The following is a 10,844-nucleotide window of genomic DNA, read 5'->3' on the forward strand; positions in this document are numbered from 1 at the left end:
GTGTAGGTCTATTTCTGGGATCTCTGTTCCATACCATTGACCTGTATGTCTATTATTGTACAAATATCAGGCTGTTTTGATTACAATGGTTTTGTAGTACAATTTGATATCAGGTAATCTGATCCCTTCAACTCTGTTCTTCTTTCTCAAGAGGGCTGCCGGTATTTGGGGTCTTTTTTGGTTCTATATAAATTTTTGGAATATTTGTTCTAGCTCTGTGAAATATACTGTTGGTATTTTAATAGGAATTGCATTGAATCTATAGATTGCTTTGCATAGTATGGACATCTTAATGATATTAATTATTCCAATCCATGAACATGATATATTCTTCCACTTATTTATATCTTTCTCTCTTTCTTTTTTCAGTGCTGTAGTTTTCTGAGTACAGGTCTTTACATCCTTGGTTAAGTTTATTCCTAGGTCTTATTTTTTTAGTTGCGATGGTATTGTTTTTTTTTTAGTTTCTCTTTCTGAGAGTTCACTGGTGTATAAAAATGCCGTCAATTTCCAGATGTTAATTATGTACCCAGGTAACTTGCAAAATTCACTTATCAATTCTAGTAGTACTATGGTGGAGTCTTTAGGGTGTTCTATGTACAATATCATGTCATCTGCAAATAATGATAGTTTTACTTTCTCCTTTCTAGTTTGGATACCATCTGTGTTTCCTTCCCATCTGATGGCTATGGCAAGGATTTCCAGTACTACGTTGAATAAGAGTGGTGAAAGGTGACATCCCTGTCCTGTTCCTGTTTTTAAGGGAAATAGTTTTAGTGTTTCACCATTGAGTATGATATTGGCTGTAGGTTTGTCATATATGGCCTTTATTATGTTGAGGTATGTTCCTTCTATTCCCATTTTGCTGAGAGTTTTTATGAAAAATGGGTGCTGGATAATGTCAAATGCTTTTTCTGCATCTATTGATATGATCATACGATTTTTGTCCATCATTTTGTTTATGTGATGTATCACATTTATTGATTTGTTAATATTATACCAGCCTTGCATCCCCAGAATAAATCCCACTTGCTTGTGGTGTATGATCTTTTTAATGTGTTGCTGGATCTGGTTTGCTAGTGTTTTGTTGAGGATTTTAGCATCTATATTCATCAGGGATATTCGCCTGTAATTTTCTTCTTTTGTAGTGTTTTTATCTGGTTTTGGGATTAGGATGATGCTGTCCTCATAAAAAGAGCTTGGGAATTTTCCCTCCTCTTAGATTTTCTGGAATAGCTTTAGGAGAATAGGTGTTAATTCTTCTTTGAATGTTTGGTAAAACTAGCCTATAAATCCATCTGGTCCTGGACTTTTGTTTGCTGGAAGTTTTTTTATTACTGCTTCAGTATCATTAGGTGTTATCAGCCTATTCAGGTTTACTGATTCTTCCTGATTCAACTCTGGAAGATTACATGCTTCTAGGAATTTGTCCAATTCACCCATGTTGTACAGTTTGTTGGCACATAGTTGTTCGTAGTATTTTCATACAATCCTTTGTATTTCTGTTGGGTCAGTTGTTATATCCCCTGTTTCATTTCAGATTTTATTTAGTTCGGTCCTCTCTCTTTGTTTCTTGGTGAGTCTGGCTAAAGGTTTATCAATCTTATTTATCTTTTCAAAGAACCAGGTCTTGGTTTCACTGATTTTTTTGTATTATTTTTTAGTCTCTATGTCATTAATTTCTGCTCTGATCTTTATTATTTCCTTCCTTCTACTTCCTCAGGGCTTTTCTTGTTGTTCTCTTTGTAATTCTTTTAGATGTTGTGTTAGATGGTTTAGTAGAGCTTTATCTTGTTTCTTGAGGTATGCTTGTACTGCTATGAACTTTCCTCTCATGACTACTTTTGCTATTCTGATAGATATTGGGCTGTTGTCTGCCCATTTTTCATTTTTTTTAGAAAGTTTTTTTTTCTTTCTTGATCTCATTGGTAACCCGTTCATTGTTTAAAAACATGCTATTTAGCCTCCATGTGGTTGAATATTTTTGTTTTTTATAGTGATAGATTTCTAGTTTCATGCCATTGTGATCTGAGAATATGGTTGTTATGATTTCAATCTTCTTGAATTTTTAGACTTGCCCTGTGCCCTAACATGTGGTCTATTTTTGAGAATGTTCCATGTGCACTTTAGAAGACTATGTATTCTGCTGCTATGGGATGCAGTGTTCTGTAAATGTCAATTAAATCCATTAGATCTAATGTGTCATTTTAGGTCTGTGTTTCCCTGTTGATATTTTGTCTTGGTGATCTGTCCAATGATGACAATGTGGTGTTAAAGTCCCCCACTTTGATTGTGTTGCTGTCAATCTCTCCCCTAAAGTCTATCAAGAAGTTTTTTATATATGTAGGAGCTCCTATATTGGGTGCATATATATTTATAAGGGTTATTTCCTCTCATATTGATCCCTCTAATATTATGTAGTGACCTTCTTTGTTTCTTGTTATGGTCTTTATTTTGAAGTCTATTTTGTCAGAAATAAGTTCTGCAACCCCCCCCCCCTTTTTTTTTTTACATTTGCATGGTATATTTTTTTCCCTTCCTTCACTTTCAGCCTGTGTGAATCTTTTGCTCTCAGGTGGGTCTCTTGCAGACATATATATGGGTCTTGTTTTCTTGTCATTCAGCTACCCTATGTCCTTTGTTTTGAGCATTTATTCTGTTTATATGTTAGGTTACTATTGATATATACTTATTTAGTGTCATTTTCCCCCCTTATGCCAATGTACCTTTCTCTCAATATTTCTTCTTCTTAAAGCAGTCCTTTTAGCATTTCTTGCAATGCTGGTTTAGTGGTACTGAACTCCTTTAGCCTTCTTTTGTCTGGGAAGCTCTTATTGCACCTTTAATTTTAAATGATACCCTTGCTGGATAAAGTAGCCTTGGTTGCAGGTTCTTGCTTTTCATTACTTTGAGAACATCATGCCACTCCCTTCTGGCCTGAGGTGTTTCTGTTGAGAAATCTGATGTCAGCCTTATGGGGGCTTCCTTGTAGGTCACTGCTTGTCTCTCTCTTGCAGCCCTTAATATTCTCTCTTTGTCCTTAACATTTACTATTTTAATTATGATGTGTCTTGGAGTAGGTCTCTTTGGGTCCCTCTTGTTTGGAATCCTCTGTGTTCCCTGAACTTGTGTGGTTTCCTTCCTCACCAGCATAGGTAAGTTTTCTGTCATTATCTCCTCCACCAAGTTCTCTATCCCTTGCTCATTTTTCTCCCCCTCTGGTTACTCTTATAATGCGAGTGTTTTTTGCATCATGTTGTCCCAAAGTTCCTTAGATTGTCCTCATGCTTTTTAATTGTTTTTTTCTTTTTGCTGCTCTGATTGTTTTTTTCTACTATATATTCTAAGTCATCTGTTTTATCCTGGGCTTCACTGAGCCTGCATTTAATTCCTTCCAGCATATTCTTGATATCAGATATAGTATTCTTCATTTCTGCCTGGTTCTTATTTATCATATTTAGCTCTTTTTTCATGTTTTCACTAAGTTCCTGGACCTTTCCATTAAGTGTCTTATTCTTATTTATTTCCTTGAGCATCTTTATAAACATTACTCTGAACTCTATTTCTGATAACTTGTTTAACTTCATCTCATCAAGGTCTTTTTTAGGTGATTTCTCCTTTTCTTTAGTTTGGGGGTTGTTTCTTTTTCTCCCCATTTTAGTGACTTTTAGTATTTGTGTCTGTATATTGGATATATTTGCTGTCGCCCAGTCTTGTGGAATGGGACTTTGTAGTGTATGCTCTTTCTACTTTCTACCCCAGAGGTGTGTTTTCCTTCTACTTCTGAGCTATTTTCACTAGGTATGTCCTTTTTGTGAGTGTCCATTTTGTCTGTCTTTAGCCTCTCCTGTTGTGATTGGGTCTAGATTGTTGTTGACCCATTCTTGAAAGGACTCTCCTCTGAGGTTGGCTAACTGTGTGGCTCAGCCCCAACCATGTGAGCTGTTGTACAGGTGCTTGCAAGAAAAACAAAACACAACCCAACTGCCAGAAAACAAGCAGTATTTTATAAAATATCCTGACAATCACAATGAAAATACCCCAAGAGGAAGTAGAATTGGGAGAGCAAAGTGAGAACACAAATACTGAACCAAAAAAGAACCAAAAAACAAAAAAAGAGAGAGAGAAAAGGATATTATTGGTAATAGTAAAGAAAAAGAAAGAATAATAATAATAAAAGAAAATAATAAGTAAAAAAATAGAGAAGCTACTGGGAGAGCAAAAGGGCAGAGAAAAGATTCTGAAAGAAGGGCGAGCAAAAAATTAAGAGTAGAGTGTAGGAATAGGAAAATAGTTGAAAAAAATAAAATAAAGAGACAAACAGAAACAAACAAACAGATACAGGAAGACAGAGAATAAAAGGGGAGAAATAGAAAAGAAAGAGAAAAAAAGTGAAGCCAGTGGAACAAGAAGAGAGAGAGAGATAAAGCAAGGGCAGGGAGGGAGTCCAATAAGAGATATGGGGGAAACCATAAAAAAAAGCAGTAAACTTATTGGTTATAATATCCCAGCAATTGAGCAGAGAATATCAAGAAAATCTTGGTAATAGGACTAAAATCAAAAGGAAACAAGGCAAAAAAGGGAAGAAAAAACAAATTTAAAAAAATTAATTAAAAAATTAAAAACAATTAAAAAATTTAAAGAGAAAACTTTTTTTTTTTTTCAAAAAAAAAAAAAGTTAATCAGGTGAGTGTCATCTGGGCAGCCAACATAAGTTGGCTTAACCTCACTGTTTTGTATGCTGATTTTCATTCTCCTGGAAGGTACTTGTGTATCAGCCAATGTGAGGAGCTGTGTAGGTTTGGCTCTGGTGTCCTTAGGTAGTTGGCTGATCTGAGGCTCTCTGTGGACCACCTCTACCTGTCAGCTATTTTGTTTTCCCCTCATGGTTGCCTGGTCTTACTCCAGAGTCTTCTGAGTAGTCTTTAGGGTGCAGGCTGGCTAGTATAGCTTGGGATATTGCTCCCCTTATTTAGAGGTTTTGCTATTAGTCACTAACTGTGGGGAAATTAGTCTCTGCTTCAAAGCCAACTCCTCAGTCTCTACCCTATCCTCCAATTCTAGTTCCCCATAAAATGGCCTGCTGCAGGTTCAGATTGAATTCAGTCTGTTGCCTTTTCTGTATGGTCAGTTTCAGCAGCTTGGGCTTAGTGGGTTTGATTAAAAAAAAATTGCCTGTCCAGCCCTCAGCAGGGTTTTAAGCTTTTCTTCCAGTTTCTAATCAACAGTCCCTGAGAAGCTTATTCTTGTATTGTCATCCTGTGAGCTGTTCTCCCTTCCCCCTCAAAACTGTGCCTGTGTGTGATATCTGGAGCTTCAGAAAGCTGAACCACCCCCTTTCCTGTTGGAGGTGGTGCTCCTAGCCTTCAGGAGAGGTAGGTGTGCTCCGCCCCTCCTTTCCCTGACCTGGTTGGCTGACCTCACGGGGCTCTCATTTCAAATTTTCCCCTATGAACACAAATCCCAGCTTTTGCTGGTTTGTCTTCCCAATGCAAGCCAGGAAGGTGGACGCCCATTCAGCAATCAAAAACTGAAAAACGCACAAAGCAACAAACAGGCACAGAACCCGCCCTGTGAGGTCCTGTCCCTCCCATGCCTTGGTACCAAGCAGGAAGGATCACAAAGTCAGCCCCATGCAGGTCTCCTGCACAGCTGATCTCAGTAAAGCTGGGGCAGCTCCTTCCACACTATCCTGGCTTTCCTCAGAGCAGGTCAAAAATCCCTGATTCATCGCACTGGCAACTGCAGCAGCTGGAGAGCTGATCCACCCCACTGGTGGCTCCAGTCTTTCTCCGGTGACTGGTGTTCCAATCTACCCCACTGGAAGCTCTGGTCCCTTTCTGGCAGCAGGAGGGCTCTCTTCCCCTTCCCCGTGCCACACAGTCCAAATGCTTTCTGGGGCTTGACACAATTCCTTACAGGAAATCAGAGGGTCTTTGTAGGTGGCCTTTCAGTGCAGCTTTCTGGCCTCTTTATATTGGGAACCCACACACTGTGGGACAGCCTTTCCCACAGTCAGCACTCAGGATGAAATTGTCCTGTCCTGTCTGCCATGATTAGACGTGTTTCCTGGGAAGGCACAGTCCCTTCCTCACAGGCACACTGTCCCCTGGCTCCCTCTGCCTGCCCTGCACTGGCTTTCCTTCCCTTCTCCTCCACTCTGGGTTTGAGATCACAACTTTTGGATGCCAGTCTGTACTCCCAAGGGAAGGGAGTTTTGTGGCCTCTAGCTCCTATTTAAGTGCTCCTATGTTGGGTGGATAAATGTTTATCGATACCTTTATCAGTATGTAATGCCTTTCTTCATCTCTTATTGTTGACTTGGGTTTAAAGTCTATTTTGTCTGATATAAGTATTGCTACCCCAGGTATTTTTTTCATTTCAATTCGCATGAAATACCTTTTTCCATGCCTTTATTTTCAGTCTGTGTGTGTCTTTCAATCTGTAGTAGGTCTCTTGTAGATAGCATATATATGGGTCTTGTTTTCTTATCCATTCAGCTACCATATGTCTTTTTTAAAAATATATGTTTTTATTCATTTCAGAGAAAGGAAGGGAGAGGGAAAAAGAGTTAGAAACATCTATGATGAGAGAAAGTCATCTATAAGCTGCCTCCTGCACACCCCCTACTGGGGATTGAGCCTGCAACCCAGGCATGTGCCTTCACCAGGAATTGAACCATGACCCCTTGGTCATAGGTCCACACTCAACCACTGAGGCATGCTGGCTGGGCCCCTAAGTCTTTTGATTAGAGCATTTAACCAATTTACATTCAAAGTGGTTTTGATAGGTACATATATCGCCAATTTATTCTTTATAATTATGTTTATATTTATTTTTCTTTCTCGTTAACATTTCTTATAATACTGGTTTGATGGTAATGAACTCTTTTAGCTTTTTTTCTCTGGGAGGCTCTGTATTTCTTCTTCAACTTTAAACGATAGCCTTGCTGAGTATAATAGTTTTGGTTGTAGGTTCTTGCTTTTCATCAGTTTGTGTATATTATGCCAGTCCCTTCTGGCCTGAAATATTTCTGTTGAGAAATCAACCGACAGTCTTATGGGAGCTCCCATGTAGTTAACTAACTGTTTCTATTTTGCTAAAGCTTTTGCTTTTCTCTTTTCCTGTCACTCTCACCCACCTCCACTGCAATCTTGAAAATCATAGCTCCACAATCACAGTAGAAACTAAAAACCTAGCTGCCACGGGGAATGGTACAGAGTGGGGTTAGAGCTTTCCCAAAGCCCTATTACCAGATAACTGTCACTGTTTGACCTGCCTGATAGTTCCCTGAAAATCTCTATTCTTGAATTTTGTCTTTATGTAACCTAATTCAGAGCTCGCTCAGTGTGAATAGCTGTATTGTGAAGGCATTTGTAGAAAACAATCAGCAGCAATGGTTTAGCACTGCAGCTTGAGGTAGCAATACCATTTGAGATTAATAAGAGGCTGACCAGAAGACTCAAAAGTAAAAGTTGGGAAATGAGATGTTCATAAACGTCTTTAAAAAGCTCTGGCAATGCTAGAAATCTAGAAATACATGCTTATGTGCAGAGCTGTGCACATGCTCTGGGAAAACCTGGGAAGAAGTGACCTCATCTCTAATCTCTGGCTGGACTAGAGCCTTTGTACAAGCAGGAAGTGTAGGCTAAGGCATAGTTAATCCATGTATGCCAGAGTGTTGAAGGCATACTCCAACACACTGACCCTTAGACAAAGAATAGGAAAATTGTTGATGTAAGGCATTTCAGAAAATATATGTTCAATTATTAGCTGACCACTAAGCTAACTGAGCAGAGACTTCGTTTGCTATGCACAAGAAATAATAGAAATTTTTACAGAATCAGTCTATGAATGACACTAAAGAAATAAGCAGCAACAAAAACAATGAACAACAACAACAAACCATGGAGAGGGAAAGTCTGATTTCCGGAGTTTCTACATTTAAAAAATTTTTTTAATTTAATGTTTTAATTAAAAACCGGTCATATGGTCTTTCATTGGAAACTTAGGGAGGCAAAGTGCAATAGATAGAATGAATCATCACACATACGTCTCTGTATAAATCAACATGAAATCATATCTAGGATATTTGAAATGGAAAAAGCAAACTATAAAATATTAAGTACAGTGAAAGTCCACTGTTAAACATTTTTTTTCTAAACTATATATTTATGCAGTACTGATTTTTCTGCAGATGTTATTGTTTTAGTAATATCGAAAAACAAAATTAACAACAATGTTCAAAACATTTATGTACTAAATTACTTTGAGGTTGATTTATGTACGATAATTTCAACAAATAGAATGTTTAATGAAAAATTGTGGTATACAATGTACTTGTTTCTAGAAAAATGTCTTATAATAAGTTAAAGAACAAAAATATTTCTTTTAAGTAAATGTAGGTTTTTTAAAAAAATTCACTATGCATTACTACCTTAATAAAAATGGATTTCTTAAGAATAGTCAAGCATCCAGTGAAATCTTTAGAGGTAAACCAGTTTTTTTTCAATCATATTTAGAAAATCTAATATGCTTACTTGCTTGTTGAGTCTTTGCAAGTCTAATCTTTTCAGCGTTGGTGACTGACTTCTCAGTGCCTCTTTTCTTTTCACAAGGCTGATTAAGTTTGGCTGCCTATCTATCAAAATTTGCCAATACCTCTGTTCAAGATTGCCAGAAAGGATCTCGAGTTTCCAGCAGTTTCTTTTTAATTTCTGTATGTGCATTTAATACTGCTTGAGCATCTTCAGGAGACTGAAATCTCACATGGCATTCTGTATCTCCTAGCAAACTGACATAAACAACTTTGGAGACTGTTGCCAAAGTGTTCCTGACTTGTTTCCTGCTAATCAGAGCCTCAATGCTAATGATCTTTACAATCATGCCACTCACAAACTGTGGCCCTGCTGCATTAATCTTCTCTTGAGGACAGTAGTCTTCACTGTTTGTTTTTTCATTTTTTATTCCAGACTTATTAGTTACTCCATGGCCTATTTCCATTTATGACTCTGATTTTATTTGGGATATTGTTTTTTTTTTGTTGTGTTTTTTTTCCCCTACAGAAGCCATACTGGCTTTTTTTGTAGTGCTAAATACACTTTTTTTTTTTTTTTGAAGTCCATCCACTCACTCTTGGATAGTACTTGTAGTGTTATAAAATCTTCTCCCACTCTATGTCTCTTCTTGTGTTTTTTCTTATGCTTCCTTTTTGCTTTTAAAAGCAATCCATCTTTTATATCTCCTGTATCCTTTTCTTCTTCAGTAGAGACTTCTATATCTATTTTCTTTGTACACTTCTGAGGTTTTTTTAAGGTTTTCTTTATGAACCATTTTCTTGAGTTTTGATCCTGCATCATCAGAACTACTTCTCATCCTCCTCTGTGCTCTGAACAAAGGTAAGCTAGTCACTTCAGCTCTTCCCTGTTTTTTCTTTGTCTTTGATGGTGGCTTTGGGGGTTCCAATGCCCTTTCTATCGGAGCCCTCAAACATGGTCCTGGGTCTCTTCACTTTGTAGGTGCTGTTCTCCTTGCCTGTGTCCATGTTTCACTCTTCCCTCTGGACACTGTCTTTTTTCTTCACTTGGCCTTTCTTCTTTTTCTTTTGCTTTTCTTCACTACTCTAAGGGCAGGAATGGGTTTATTTTTCAGTTTTAGGAAATATAACTGGTTTTCTTGGTGTTTCTTCTGGTGGGTTGTTAAGGAACTCAATAGCTTTTGCTGCTTGTTCTTTTGTTTCAAATTCCACAAAGGCAAATTTGAAAGATCCCTTTGGCTCTCCAGTAGACTTATAAGGCAGTAGGCTTATATAAACAGCATTGCCACATTTCCCAAACACTCTTTCAATCCAGCTGTAATTAATATTTTTGGGTAGTAGCTCCACATTCACTGTCTGCCTATCTGCATCCTTTGGTCTTTCGCCCAGAGGCTTTTTTCCCCTCCCGATCCTGGTGCCTTCTAAATTCTGTTCTACACAGTTGAACTTTTTAGTGCTCTGGTTATTAACTTTCCATCAGTGGTCAATTTTTCATTTTGTTAATGACACAAGAAGTGATATATCAACATATCCATCTCCAGATATTTTTATCTGCTCTCAAATAAATCTATCCTTGTAATGATTTGCATCTCCAAACCAGAAGCCCAGTTACAAGCACCTGTTTAACTTGGAACAATTTCTTTTTCTATACCTTTTTTTATTTTCAGTACTTTCCTCTTACATTGTTTTTTCTTGATTTCCTCTTTCAGTTTCCATTCTTCACTTAATTCCCAAAATAGAGGGCCAGAGATTGTGTCCCTGAGCCCTTTCCATCTCCTAAATCTTACAGTTGTGGTTGTGTCCTACAATATATAATTTTAAATGTCCACTTTTCAACAACAACAAAATATTACTACAGGAAAATATGCCCTCCCCCAGCATACACTATCAGGGGAAACTGTCTCTGAAAAAACGCAGACATTGGACTTACTAGACAAAGATTTCAAATTAAAAATTATAAATATGTTCAGAGAACTAGAGAAAACTACATCTAAATAATTAAGGGAAAGTAAGAAAACAATGTGTCACTAAATAGAGTACCAATAAAGAAAGAGAAATTATTTTTAAAAAGAAGAAATTCACAAAGTACCAAAAAGTTGACGAATTGAATTAAAAGTTCAGTAGAGAACCTGAACAGCAGATCTGAACTGTCAGAAGGAATCAGCAAACCTAAAAGTCAATTGATCATCCATCTTGAGAAACAAAGAAAAGAGAATGAAAAAATAATAATAAACAGGAGTTTCAGAGACCTGTGGAACACCATCAAGTATACCAAAACATGTATAATATGAGACACAGAAGAAATGAA

General features: G+C 37.3%; 1 pseudogene across 1 annotated transcript; it reads right to left on the reverse strand.

Moving 5' to 3' along the window:
- Window positions 1-8,508: 8,508 nt before the first annotated feature.
- On the reverse strand, window positions 8,509-10,252 carry LOC308557427 (la-related protein 7 pseudogene; annotated as a pseudogene). The gene has a single exon. The product of its transcript is annotated as a la-related protein 7 pseudogene (transcript).
- Between the last annotated feature and the right edge of the window lie 592 nt (window positions 10,253-10,844).

This window comes from Miniopterus schreibersii, assembly GCF_964146895.1.
Source record: "Miniopterus schreibersii genome assembly, chromosome: 1".
Lineage (NCBI taxonomy): Eukaryota > Metazoa > Chordata > Mammalia > Chiroptera > Miniopteridae > Miniopterus > Miniopterus schreibersii.